This window comes from Cyanistes caeruleus, chromosome 4 (assembly GCF_971803275.1).
Source record: "Cyanistes caeruleus chromosome 4, bCyaCae1.hap1.1, whole genome shotgun sequence".
NCBI lineage: Eukaryota > Metazoa > Chordata > Aves > Passeriformes > Paridae > Cyanistes > Cyanistes caeruleus.
Window position 1 is genome coordinate 27,849,570 of NC_141704.1, and position 14,994 is coordinate 27,864,563.

The window sequence follows — 14,994 nt, forward strand, 5'->3', positions numbered from 1 at the left end:
AAATACGGAGCAAACTTTTCTTTGGAGTGGAACTCTGTAAAGTGTGCCTATTTCAGCTTTTTTTCCTTTTGATTAGATGCAAACTACAGGTTAAATGAAAAAAAACCCCTATTCTTCAGCAACTGTTCAGTCTAGCTCTTAAAGCTGAATTAGTCTGGATTGATAGGAAGACTAGGTTTCATACTTTATCTCTAAATGCAAGTGGAAGTATTATATCAACTTTGTACTTCCATCATTTTCACTCTGAGCATGGGTGAGAGAACACCAGCTAAAATAAAATCGTCTATTCGTTCATGTTATTTCAATAAATAGATGGCAGGATGTTTACAGGAATTCAGTCTGTTCAAGGAGTGAAGAAATCAAACCTTAGGTATGTGCTTTGAGATGGTAGTAATAACCACAATTTCAGATTAGCACTGAGAGATTTTAAAAACTGCATTTAATTAATTAAATCTTTATGCCATGTCTTGAAATTGAAATACAAAGTACAACCCAAGAAGTATGGAGCTATTTGGCATGACTGTTGCAGAAGAGGCATGGAATCACAGGTTGCTGAATTTTTAACATGAAGAAACACAGAATTAAAACTCAGCAAGTTTTGAAAATCATTTCAAATTCTAGACCCATTCCAGCTCTTTGAAATACTTGGGAAGCCTTAAAGTAACTCAAGGTCTGTATTTTTGGAAAGCATGAATTTTGAGTAAACTCTGAGGACCAGACACCACATGATTCTGCTGTCATGAAGTCCCTGATGTGTTCCTGTGCAATGCAGTGCAGGGATTGAAGGGATTTGCAGTGCCAGGGTATCTGCTGGACCCAAACCAGTTGTTATCGACTTCCTTAAAAACAGTGCAGAACATGAAACCAAAGTCCTGTGTACATTTATTTTTTGTTACATTATTAAGAGTGTGGAAAAATTACAAGTCACTTGAGTTAACAATACTTAGGAAAAGCTTCAACAGGTGCCCTTAAGTCAGCATAAAGGTACATTTTCCCATGTAACTGCACCTCAGAATATAACACATCTTGAAGACAAACTAATGACGTATGGCATATTTGCAGGGATGCAGGAATTACTCATAATATTTACTAGAACGTTTTAAAGGTTGGCCACAATCCAGTTGGTAAAAACACTGAATATTTTTAAAGTTGTGATAGCAAACATACAAAATCTTTGGGTGTTCCAGAAAGCAGTCACTCCGCTTCAGCGAGCATAAGACATCGTTAGAGCTAAATAAAACATGTGCATGTGTTTCTCTGTTTCTCTTTCCTTACACCTTCAACTCAAACTGATATAAGTCATATTTTTCCTGGGTATCAGACAAAAGTCTTCTTCAACTCACTTTTGTAGCTAATTTTCTACTTCAAGTTGCTTCTTGAGCTCATATCTTGACCAGCTGTTTGTTTTCTTAAGTGTTCTTTTTGTTGAATCTCATCACTTTCATCAGATGATCACGTATTTTCCACTAGAGATTCATTGCTCATTATCAATCCACTTTGCTTCTTTGGTGTTTTGGCTTCTTTCTTTAGCATATTCAGGTATCAGTCACCGTCATCACTCAGTCCAGTGCTGTGTATGTGACACAGGTTAGTCCACCACTCCTATGAGTCCCAGCAGACATCTCCAAAAGAAGTCACCAGTCTGAAGTCCAGAAACATGGATCATCAGGTAAAGTTCATCAGGTAAAGGGATGTATATTATTAACATTTAATGAAGAGGTTTATTTGTTATATTCTTGGACTCCATGAGAAGGCTTTGTCAGCTCAAGAGTAACAAGCAAACCCTGCACAGATAAATGCCAAATTTTGGTCTATCCCTTGCAAACCAATACCATCATGCTTCAGGTAGCTCTCTTCATATCTGCTATAATACCTAAACAAAATGGGGTGAGTTGAGGACAGAGTTGCAGCCCTAACTCTGAATTTCCTGGCTTTTGTGGGCTTAAGTCATACCCTTAATGTTATTTGAAAGTATTTTTTTGTGGTTTAATATATACTATAACTTTTTCTTTTGTGACAACTGGATTTATACTGGCTTCATCCCTAATACCACTGGAAACTGGAAGCAGGTCATAGTGTGAGCCTGTCTTCCAAATATTTTAAACAGAAAGTCACCATTCGGCACTCATCGCTCTTGTTCTCCAATAAAAGTTCAGTGTTCCACTTCAATTAGAATGATACCTCTTATGTCAATACCACATCCAACTTGTAGACTATTTGTCCTCCTGAATGCTGAAGGTGAACAAATGAACAAAAATGTCCTTGTACTTTTCTGCTTTTACTCATATGAAAAGACCTGTGTTTAGTGGAAAAAAAATAAAAGGTATTTTTTTTTTCAGCAGAAATTCTTTTCTTGTCTTTTTTTAAATTTGATTTTCCTTGGTTGGTTCCATAATTATTCTATGGTCAAATATTTTTATGCTACAGATTGCATTCACATTGACCAAAATCTGCCTATCTCACCAGTAAGTACTACTAATATCTTCATATTAAAGCCATAGTCCTTGGTTGTCTGAGTAACATTACACCACATAATGGAGTAAGTCAATGTGCAGTTGTTGATGTGAAGTCCTGCCTCCTAATGACTTCTTCAGGTCACAGAGCTGAAGTGTATTGCTGAAATACAAGCTTGTCATAAAGGCGTAATTCAGCATTTCAGTTTGAGAGGAGCAATTTTAGAACCTGCGATTTTCCAGCCTTTGTACCTTTGTTCTGCCAGGACAATACCATTAGGCTTATTTTCTACTTTGTGCAAAAATTGGTGGGATATAATTTGTGATGGTGGGCATTGTGATGAGTATATAATTTGGGGATGTGTCAGAATTTCACTCTTTTAAGGCCATCTTCCATTATTTTTTAATTTTATAAATTGAATAATCAAGCAATAATCATCACTGTCACATAAATGGAAGGCCAGATTGTCTTCCATTTCAAGAAGCTGAGGAGATGAAACAGTGTTAGCCTTATGCAAAATGGTCAAAATTTAGTTCTAGAAGACATTACCTCTGCCAGCCACTTTCTAAAGGGGATTGCTCAGAACATTGTGTAAGGTCTATACTTGCAGGAGAAATCCCTTTTACATAGATTTGTGTATCTGTTCAATGCTGTCTAATTTCATTACAGAGCACTTAAAAAAACCCTTCATTTTTACAGCTGTCTTAAGCATTTCCTTCATTAAACGAAACCCTTTCTTCCTCTGTTGTAGCTTTCACTTTGAAGAACATCTTTAATAAGGAGGAGAAAAAACACCTTTTTAGTCTTGAAAGTCAGTTGGGAAATTTTGACATTTGGCAGATTATTGTTAATTTTTTTGTAATCTTATTTGCCCCCAGTTTTTCTCACCTGTTACAAGATCCACACACTTATCCCTTATGTACTTTTCTCACAATGCAAAGAAGTCGAGCTGTTCTGGCTTTTTTTGTATGGGGGCATTTTAAATACACCTGGAGATTGTCATGGTGAACAACATGGCCTATTTATTCCACCTTCCATTTTGGTGGCTGGCAGAACTGAGAGCATAAAGGCTCTCGAAACCCAGGCTGAAGCAGTATTTTTCCAGTAATTGGTGTAAACGCCATTAACTTAAGTTTTTCATCAGTATGGTTTTGCAGAAGCAACAAAAGTTCACAAGACTGTGAAATCTCATCAAAAACAGGGCAGTGTTCTGGTAAAGGGGACATCTTCCCAGATTTTCAAAATCAAAAAAATCTCATCAAAATGACAGTGGTGATATTGTGGCAGGTGAATAGTAGTAAGGTCATTGTCTTGCTGCATCCAGGGGGCAGATCATCTCTTTTTTCATCTTGTTTCCATTCTTTTGGGCTGGTCTCTAAGTAGCAAAAGGAGTTTGTTTGCTCCTGCAAAACACAGTACAGTACAGAGGAGTGTGTGTGTCTATGTATGGACGCACACAAGTGCACAAAACCACAGAGGTTAGTTTTAATTTACTTCAAAATGCGTAAGTGTATTTGGGAGATGGAAACTAAGAGAATTCATAATAAGACTGAATGTAGTCCAGGAACCTTGTAAGATTTGAGACTAGAAAGCAGTTTTCCAATCTTTCATGTATGGAAATACCAGATGAGTCAATGGGTGTTCTCTGAGCTAGGAGCTTCCAGGGCTTCTCTCTCCATGTCAGCAGCATCGCCTTATAACTTGTTTTTAAAGACCACCCAGTATCCACAGCCACCTCTGATTTAACTGGAGCTTTGGGTGCTCAGTGTCCCTGGAACTGGGCTTATATCTGCCCTGGTGCTTCTGGAAAGGCAGTCACACAAAAACAGTTTAGAGAAATTAACATCTGGCATTCAGGATAATGTAAGACTTGCTAAAGGTGACAATTCTTGGTAAAAAATTAAACTAGAGATTTTAAAACAAACAAACCCCCTCCCACCCTTCCCCCCCCCAAGAAAACCCTAAAACAAACAAACAAAAACAAAACAAAAATCAAACAAAGGAAAGAAAACCTGACTTAATTATTGTGTAATAAGAATGTGCTTTTAAAATGCTTTTGGCTACAAACAGTTTGGAGCAACCAACTGCAATCTATTAAATTTCAGCTCACAGGGATTTTACTTTTTCCTCAACCTTTTCTGGTATATTATATAAGTATTTTTAGGAAATTTACAGTTCTAATTGAGTTAAAAAGAAATATCTAGTTTTATAAGGAGAAACCAATTAATATCCAGCTTGTAAGGTAGGCTTTTGAAACTAAGGAGATTTTTCACTATTGATTGATGGGTATGTTCTATATTATTTTTTTTTTCCTCTGGGACTTATTTAATTTTAACTTTACGGTAAAATCCAGCCTGATTTATGCAAGTGTCATTATGTAGAATGCTGGCATTTTTATTACATTTCTTTCTTTGGGATGAATAAAGTAAGCCTAAGTTCCCTTAGGGAGTATGTCTATCTAGAATAAGATGTTTTTCAATATCTATCTTATATGGGAGAGATTTTTACATGTAATCATTCATGAAGGGTGAAAGTATAAGTAACATAGGCAATATTTAAATGCTAAATAGGTACTTATAATTACAGTAATTCTTTATCCACATATACCTTTCAACAGTTCCAATGAGAATTGAAACCTGCTCATCTCAATGGTCATGGAAATAACAAGTTTTACAAATGAATGAAAAAAATAGGCTATGTTGTTTGGGTAATCTGTTTTGGAAGCAAGGAAGCAATGAAATCCAATGACTAAATCCTTCTTTCATAGATTTGCAGAGGCACTCCATTATCAGCTACTCGACTTTTGTAGGGTTTATTAAATATTTTACGGAGAAGTCCCATTTCACATGGTATCAGGCTCTGTTAGGATGGTGGTTCTTGTATCTAGGAATAGATGTGTGCTTAATGGCTTCTTGGAAGCTCATTAAAGACAATTAGTGCTTGCTTTGGAGCTGTGATGATTTCAAATCTTTTTAGAAGATTCATCTAGTATCCCTACTTTCCCCACCATTCTTTTTTCTTTTTTTTTGTTTGACTATGCCAGATATAAACAGCTGAATTATTTGTGATATGAAATTGATGAAATGATTTTTATCAAAGTTGCCATGAAAACAATTTTGAGTGGTGTCAGAAGAGATGGGGATGTAGGGGAGAAGGCTGGGCCTTTCCTTAACTTGAGGAAAAAGTTGTCTTCAGGTAACAAGTCTGAGTTGACAGGATCAGAGAGAGAGAAAGGAGCTGCTTGGTGAACCAAATATCAATAGTCCAGTACATGGGTCAGGGGGTAGTAGGAACAAGAGGTAGATGTAGCCTGGGAACTGATTTTGGTACCTGATTCAGAACAAAACAATTTTCAGTTTGGGCCTTGTAACAAACTGATGGAAGAATTAAAAGAAAATGTAAGTGTTGGGCAGGGCAAAATTACTTGGAAGCATCTCTGCCTACCTATTTTGCCAGGAGAATACCATTGGTTTTGGTTTCCATTTCATGCAAGAATTGATAGGATATAATTTGCAATGATGGGCATTATGCTGAGTATATAATTTGGGGATAGGTTAGAATTTGCCTCTTTTAAGGCAGTCTGCAGTTATTGTTTGATAAATTGGATAATTAAGCAATAATCATCACTATCACATAAATGGAAGGCTGGATTTCCCTCACTTCAAGAAGCTGAAAAGCTGAAAGAGTGGTAGCCAGATGGAGAACGGTCAAAACTCATCTGTCCTATGTCTTCCACTTGAAAACAAAAGAAATATATTCTTGAGTTTAAGAAATAACTAAGTAACTTAGTGCTTACACAGAACTCTTTTGATTTCAGGTGAGATGCTCTGAATAACAGAAATAATGAACCTTAAGCCTTCAACCTTCCCATTTGTTTTTATGGAGAAAAATTCAGACTAAGGTAAGTATGATACAGAATCTATGAACAATCATGAATCAACACCCTACACAGCATTCCAAGTTCATATTTTCTGGGAAAAAAAAATCTTAAATGTATACTATAATAAATTAGCAATACTACTGTAATTAACTATATTGATAAATTTTACTAAAATTCTTCTAGTAGTGAAGCTATTCTAAAATTAGGCTTTGTCTTGTAGCTCATGGAGCTTTATATACTGAAGAATGAATCAAAAAATACTGCTTTGTGTTTATTTGAAAGCAGGACTTTTGAAGAGCATCATACTAATTCTGGAAAGCTTAGCAAATATTTCTGAGATTTCCAGGAACTATCTTCCTGCGTAAAAAAGGTGGTAAAGGAACATTTTCTACTGGTACTAAGGTTACTGGGGAAAGTTCATGGACTCGGGGAGGTTTTTGGGGTGATTAACCTCAGGTGCCAAGGCTGATCCACAGTATTTTTTCCTCTGAGAAATAAATCATTCTGATCTGATAAAAGAGGTACAGCAGATTGCTCTTACAACAAATATGTTCTTACAACTGTCTGTACCAACACTTGTGGATGCAATATTGTATATTCCAATATAGGACAAGCCTCTGTATTAAACAAAGGGATGGGTGGAAAGGCCTGAATTTAAAAAGGCTCTCCAATACTTCTTTCTGGGCTCCTCATGCAGAAAATCATTGGCTGCCAGGTAAACTAGATCTGGACAGATAATCTTCATTGCTTCATGAATTGTTGTCTCTAAAGCTTTTATTGTTCTGTGCAGATGATTAATGCATTTACAGATGACTCTGCACTTACTAGTCCTGATGTTCTCCCAGAGAAAGCACGAATAAAAGTTCCTCCATGAAGTTTAGGCTTGAATAGATCTTCTCAAAGACCCACTGGCTCAATCTCTTCCTAGGTAGAGGGAAAATAAATGTCTTATTATCAAAATATTGTGTCATTTCAAGGTTTTAAGACTTAACTAGGACCATTGAAAAAGACACATTGGATTAGAGGAGCAATAAACACAGAAACTGTAACAGAGACCCTCTGGGACACGCTAGTCTGTGAGAATTTTGTGAAGAGGAAAGATAAAAGAAAGGTTAGATAGGTGTTCAGTGTGCTGAATGCCTCTCACTTTTTTTTATAGAATAATATAACTGAACTGTGCTAAACTCAATTTAAAATTTTACTTTGTTTGACCTTTTCCAGCATAATGACACAGTTGCAATGGTAGGACACCGGAGACATGCAGTGACAGTGACTAAATAAAAAAACCATTAAGAGAAACCATGTATATTTTTGCCTAGCAGAGAACAAAAACATTGTTTTCCTGAAAGCCACATGAATTTGCTTTCCAGGTGTTAAAAAAGGGCATTGGACATCTATTGAAAAGAACTGGAGGAGAGAGCTGGGTTTTAGTAGTTGTCCTTTAGTAGTTGTCCTCCTTATTATAATAAGTATGATCCTTTGGACAGTGATCATACTTATTATAATATCTCCATATAAATTTTATATGAAAATAAACATTGAATTTGCAAAATGGTCCCAGACTTAAATAGCATTAAGGTCACACTCCAAGTGGATATTTTAAAATGTGCTTCACTTTACTGACTTTAATTACTGTCCCTCTCTACCTATTTTCAGATGTTACCTCAAATCTGATATGGATAAATGAAAACTTAATCTTTTCCCTGTTAATCCCTTTTGCCTTCTTTTTAATCACTGTGAATAATGCTAATCTGTTTACTCAGCCCCAGAACCCAGGCACAACCTTTGGTTTGGGCTTGAGTCCAGACCTTCACATCCAGGCTCTGCATGTGTCTTTGCCATCTGAGACCTCTGTTCTGGGCTGGAATAAATCTGCCTCTTTTAATGAATATACCCTAACTATATATATACAGCAAAAGCAAGCAGTTTAGATCAGATAAATTTTTAGCAGGCCACAGTTGGATAAAGTGAATTCCTAGATGAAATGATGTGGGCCTGGATCAAGGATTTAGCAACATGTAAGAACAGAAAAGGTGGAATATGAAAGATGATCTGGAGAAGGAACTTTAAGGCATAGCATCATTTTGAGACATCTAGGCAAAAGTGTTGTTTTTATTCTCTCTAGAGTTAATAAGATCTGCTTCTTTCTATTTTATTTTATTTTTAATTTCTGAAGAAAGGTGGATCCCTGACATTTGTTCTCTTTAAAACAAGAATTAAGATACACGTGTTGGAAGAATTTACTGAAGTCACCCAAAGTGTAAGTATTCAAAAACCAATGGGCTTTGAAGATGGCATTGAAAAGCACAGTTTTTACACCAGACAAGGAATAGGTGCAATAAATTAAACCTGAGCCAAAGGATTCTGTTAACTTTTGCTGGTGGAGGCAGTGGGCTGATTGTGACAGCTGATATTCTCTTCAGCCCCCAAAGACTTGAAGCTGTAAGAGTAGGCTACCACCTGGGAAGATTATGCTATCTTCATGGCCCAGAATGCAGGCTGATATTCCTATGATTTGGGGAATTGCTTTTGAATCAACTCTGCTAAGCACCTGGGCAATCCCTTCCTTTTCTCGACATTTGAAGTGAATGGCCTGTCAAGGAAAATACTTAATTTTCTAAAATTATTTTCTAAAATTTTTTCTAAAATATGAAGCCATTTGGTATATAAACTGTATGGATTTTTTCTTGTTTCATGTCTATGGCAAGCCTAAATCTGTGTTTGATCAATGGAGAAGGAGGAAGGCCTCTAATTTTCTCCTGTTTTGTATTTAAAATGTTCTCTTACATTCCTGTGTGAAAAAACCAGAGCTTTTAATAATAAGTTTTTCTTTTTTTGTTTCTTTGGGTTGGTTGGGTTTTTTTGTTTGTTTTGGTTTTTTGGTTGGGTTTTTTTTTTTGTTGGGTTTGGTTTTTAGGTTGGGTTTTTTTTTTGGTTTTTCTTTTGTTTTTGATAAATTATAAAAATGGAAGCTTATTTTTAAGCAGAAAATAATTTTTTTTTTTGTTTGCTTATATGGACTCCAATTGCAACTGAAACAGATTTTTATTTATTTGAAGAGGGCTATGAATGTTCATAAAATAGATATTTAGATTACCTGAATGAGTACCATTTTTTAAGGCAGACAAGGCACATAAATTTATTCCATATTTCCAGACTTTTCTACTTTTCTGGCAATTTAAAGCACATAATTCTCACCTGCATTTTTCTAGCCTTCATTACACATCAAAAGCCTAACAAACACTACATGAAATCTATTTTATTTTTTTTTTATTTTTGAATGACTATTCCAGCAAGCTTTGTTGTCCAGATATCCAAAATCTCTGTATGGTATTCACTGCTGAGGATAACCCGATCTCAGGAAGACTGAAGGTAAAAGATTTCATGGCCATTATTTAAGTAAAATTACCACCTAAGTGAAATGGGAAAACATCACATGACAACAAAAAAAAACCTGTCTCATTAAAAGATGTCTTAAGCCCAAATGAAATAAGAATATCATGGAATCTAGTTTAAAATTGATGTGAAAAATTGGAAGAAATTTGCAAGAAACTTTTCCATTTTGTTTTAAGAAAATGAATGGCTATGTTCCCATTCCTGTGGAAAATTTTGGAGGTACCTCACATAATTTATAATTGATTTTCCACTAAACTGTTGAAGAATCATTTTTGCTTCTGTTACTAAAGTGCAGCACCAGCAAAAAAACCTGCAGAACATCTTGGCAAATTCTTTAGAAATTACTTCTACCTCAAAAACCTGAAAGTATGATTTTTTTAGTTTGTTTTTAGGGCTTCTTGGTTTTTTTTGTATTAGAAAAAGAAAATACTGTAAATGTGTTGAATACATTAGTTCCATAATGCATTCCTATTCAGTAGGCTCATAGTACTGTAGTTCATTTCAGCTGAACATTTCAAATGACACTTTAAGGTAAATCTTATAGATTTTAGATTTGAAATTTCATAATTCCTTTTTAGAGTGCTTGGATCTAATCTGTGACTTAAAAGCCATACTTGAGCAAGTGTCAGACTTGAGCTTGGTTTACTCTTTCCTAGATTTCCTAGATTTCTGAGAGTCTGGGTATTAGGAGCTTTAAATAATCACCTCATGAGTTTTATTACTCTATAATAAGTCTCTCAGCTTTGACTTGCTCCTGAGTTTTCTCTAGCAACAAAAATGCTTTATTATCTGGAGAGCAACTTAAAGAACTCAGGAATCTAATTTAGTGTGTGAGAACTTTGCCCAGAACTTGAATGCGATACAAAGAGCCATTAGAATCAACCTTAATTGAGAAGTTCACTAGAAATCAAGGAGAAATTTATCCCTTCACCTGAAGTACAGTTTTATCTGCACTGTTTTGGTGTCTCCTGTTTGATACAGACAGAGCTGAGATGTACATTTTTCATGCTCATTATTGTAGTCATGCTGCAGAGGATGAAGTCTTCAGCTGAAGGTGAAGGTTCTTTGGAATTAAATACACATTTTACTGCTGATGTCAGGGATTACTAGCATTTTGCCCTTAGTTTCCATAAAAATCAACCTGGAATCATTCCCCATTGTCATGGTTTAGCCCCAGCCAGCAGCCAAGCCCCACGCAGCCCCGTGCTCACTCCCCCACCAGTGGGATCAGGGAGAGAATTGGAAGGGTGAAAGCTGGAAAACTCGTGGGTGGAGTTATAGACAGTTTAACAGGGAAAGCAAAAGCCGTGCACACAAAGTAAAGAATCAAATCATCTCTTCCCATGAGCAGCCAGGAGTTGAGCCTTCTCCAGGAGAACAGGGGCCTATCACATCCAAGGATGACTTGGGAAGACAAATGCCATCACTCCAAACATCCCCCACCCTTCCTCCCTGCACTCTGCACACTGAGCATGATGTCATACAGTCTGGAACGTTCCTTTGGTCAGTTTGGGTCACCTGTCCTGGCTGTGTCTCCTCCCAACCTCCCATGCACCCCCAAGTTCCTCATCGGCCTCATGAAAAGCAGCAAAAGCTTTGGCTCTGTGTAAGCCCTGCTCAGCAATAGCAAAAACACCTCTACACCATCAACCCTGTGTTCAGCACAAATACAAAATATCAACCACAATGAAGAAAAATAACTGTACGCCAGTCAAAACCAGCACACCAATCCACTACACTGATTTTTCAGTCCTATCTCTGTAGCACCTTTTGCAAAATTACTTACACAGTTGATTGTAGGGAAGCTAAATGAAAGGGTTTCACGCGTTCTCTCAAGCAACTTTTTATTTCCTAGACCTCTTGAGAATATATTATATTTTAGCTGTGGTTCTGGTTTTTAGTTCTGGTCATATCACTGATAGGAGAAAGTGTGTGTAAGATTAGTTTCACTGTCAGTGCTCATATCTATACATTTCACTTGACAGTGGTGAAATTTACAGAGACTCTTCGAAAAATATTTCTGCCAGTATTTTCTGTTGCTACAGAACCATCATATAGCTTGAAAAGTACTGCTTAGGAGACAGGTGCATACCTTTGTTTGCCATTTCCTAACATCTAATGTTAGATCATGCATATTAAATTTCTAAACTTTAGTTTTAATCAAGCTCATTTTCAAAGTGCCCATTTTTACCTGTTTCTGGATACACAGCCAAGACTGGATATTAATAAGTTTATTTACTTGAAAACCTTCAAATAAATGCTAGAATATTAACTGAAAATTCTGAACTGAAATACTATTTACCTGACAATATTGTTACCATATGAGGTTCAAGTCAGTCTTGACTACTTTCTACACCTGTTTTATGCCTTCAAATTAGAGCCTGTTCTGCACTTCAAGGAGGGTATTTCTAGTTTAGATATATTTTATAATTAATAAATTGATTCCTGTCTTTGACTTGATTATGCAGTGACTGATACTGGAAATTAAAATTAAACAAAAAATCCTAATTGATCATTGACATAGAATTTAGGGGTTTTTTCCCTTGCAATGTATATCTGGGGGTTTTGGGTTTTTCTCTTTTTTGTGATGATTGATCATTTCTAAAGCTCTAAACACACATATATATATAATTCAGATCAAATGAGCTTCACCTTATTTAAGATAATACCTATCTTTATCTAGCTAGAGGGAAAGCATGAAATCTGACTTCAGGTTAGCAATGTATTATTGTATTGTTTCAGGTTTCAAAATAATTGTCATGCACTCTCTGTAATCAGAATTAATGACTCAAGGCTTCTTTGCTCAGATATTTTTGTTATGGTGGACTTTGGCTGTGAATGATCTCATGCTGGTATTTAAAAGTGTGACGGGACTTTATTTCTTGAAATGACGTTAGAAGTTTTTTTGATTTATGTGACTTATTTGTAATTCTTTAGGATGCTAATTCTAATTCTTTAAATTTTTTGAGCTGACAGGCTGGATGGATACCATAAAAAGGAGTCCTTTTTATTTATTAATTGTTTAATTTGGTACTAATAAAATGCCACTTCATAATTAAATTGATCTGTAAGCTCACAAAGACAAAACTGTCGAGGAAATTAATGGAAAAAGAACTCTCATCCCTTCCTCCTCTACTTAAAAAAGAAATTATATCAATTTTCAAGCTAACATATCTCAAGGGAAAATTACTGTGTAACTTCTTACTCTCAAAACTGCTCTTCAGTCAGATAGAAAATAATGGCCACAGATTTACTCCATAGATCATGAAGAGTACTTCAATGCATGGAAAAATAAGAGGACACATCTACTTTTTTATCAGCTGAGTATTAACCTTATTTTCACAATTTTATGAGTTCCTTTTAATTACTGTGAATTTAGATTTGTTCAAGTGAGGTGACTGAGATTTAAGTTCCTCTGTGTAACTTGTTCAGGTTTTGTTTCTTTTTTTTTTTTTTTTTTTTTTTTAAAGAGATGCTTTTAGAACAGGAATTGTATGCTGGAAGACACTTCTGATTCAGATAAGCACACAGGTTTGGAGTAGGAGAATGCAAATACATATAGGACTTAAGAGTGTATGATGAGATCCTCAGCTGTTTTAAATATGTCTTTGAACAGATTCAAATGGATGAAAATAGTCCTGGATGTAAACGTGTTGATATAAACTAATCTACCTTTTTTTTTTTTAATTAAGTAATTTGATAAATGCAAAAGAAATTGTAAATACTCCAGACTAAGTTATCTTCCCTTCTTATGTCTCATATTTTCATCTGCTGTGACGTCTCTAAGGCATACAAATTCATTCTGATTAAATTTTTTTTTCCTTTCTTTCTTTTCATTCTAATTTCACCTTGCCTTTCACCTCTATTACTCTTTTGCATTACAGAATCTGCAAACACAATCTCTGGTTTTGGATCCAGTGATTCTCTTTGACCCAAATTTTTACCCAAGGTGTTACAAACAGTAAGATACAATAAATATCAAATAATACAATATTCAATTCCGCACCATGATTTGAAAAGTGAAAGAAAATTATTAGTGTTTTGTACAGCATGAAAGAAATTGTCACTTAGTCACATGCTGCAGAAATTTATACAGATAGCTGAAGCTCTTTTCACATGTTAGCAGTTCTGTATGCAAGAAAATTCTGACATTTTCCATTATAAAGTGATTTTTTTTTAAAAGTGCTTTTAGCTTTGCTAGAATTAACCTGCTGGCGTTGAAATTTCCTTGTCTGACCAGAGCTGGTTTTATTTGTTTTAAGTTTCAGTTTGGCGGAAGATAAGTTTTATACATCATCTTACACTTGTTGCCATGACAATAATGATCATGAGAATAGTCTTTGGAGCAGGGACTTGCTATGTGACAGAAGGATGTTTTGAGTTTTAGGAATGGACCATTTACTTGCCCTTGAAAATTTGTTCAGTTTTGGCTAACTCATAATTATTTGAATAGTCTTAACTTATACATCCTCAGTAGAGTTTTGTTAACAAATTTTCACACACATTTTATGACTATTCCCTACATCTAAGGCACACTTAGTTTTCTCAGACAGCAGATGGGCAATTTATACTGCTTGAAACATCTTCAGCCTCACTGAGGAAATACCTGTTTTCATTGTTTTCAGGTCACTGCATGAAGAACATCCACACCATGCAAAATTTTACTGTTTTCCAGGCTGGCTTGCAATGACTGGTGTCATAGATGGGTGACACAATGGTTGGATCTCACAATAAAGGGATGAATATTATGTGTATGTTAAGAGACGTTCCATTGATGTACAGTAATGTTATTGTGATTTGTTGTTTAGGCATCCCCTGTTCTCTCCGTAGTCCCCTTTCCCCGTATGGTTGCCAAGGGATGGCCTTGCTGGTCGGGACATGTGGCTGGAGGGCGCGAACCTGCGCCCTTCCTTACACGGGGCAGCTGGGAACGGGGATGGCTTGTTGCTAGGGGGCGTGGCATGGCAACACCTGACCTCCAATCAAGTTGCAGGAAAGCAGCTTCCACCAATGGATGGTGAAGAAGAGTTGATTGACAGACTGTGGGAGGGGCAAATCCCCCCTTTGGGAGGCAATTCCCAGAGATATAAAAGGTGGAGCGGCCATTTTGTGGGTGAGCACATGTGGGGGTATAATTCAATGTTCCCAGCTCTGTAATTTTGCCTTATTTATTCCTTTGTTGTATTTTGTTAAGGTTTAATAAACCTTTGAAATTTTTAAAGTGAGCGGTTGTTTCTCACACCGGCGTGTCTGTGTTGCACAGA

General features: G+C 36.0%; 3 long non-coding RNA genes across 3 annotated transcripts in view; 2 read left to right on the plus strand and 1 right to left on the minus strand.

Annotated features, from left to right (window-relative positions):
• Positions 1 to 420: 420 nt before the first annotated feature.
• LOC111936112 (uncharacterized) lies at positions 421 to 14,668 on the minus strand. Its single transcript, XR_002868042.2, has 3 exons — positions 14,337 to 14,668; positions 7,160 to 7,258; positions 421 to 4,257 (listed from the first exon to the last, which is right to left on the minus strand). It is a non-coding gene; the product is annotated as an uncharacterized LOC111936112 (long non-coding RNA).
• Positions 1,590 to 13,199, plus strand: LOC111936130 (uncharacterized). The gene is made up of 5 exons (XR_002868053.2): positions 1,590 to 1,669; positions 6,272 to 6,355; positions 8,511 to 8,594; positions 9,628 to 9,706; positions 12,992 to 13,199. It is a non-coding gene; the product is annotated as an uncharacterized LOC111936130 (long non-coding RNA).
• Positions 14,669 to 14,780: 112 nt separating the features above from the next.
• LOC111936134 (uncharacterized) overlaps positions 14,781 to 14,994 on the plus strand; it is a 77,059-nt gene continuing 76,845 nt past the window's right edge. The window contains exon 1 of the long non-coding RNA XR_002868054.2: positions 14,781 to 14,843. This is a non-coding gene — a long non-coding RNA (uncharacterized LOC111936134). The remainder of the gene's footprint in view (positions 14,844 to 14,994) is intronic.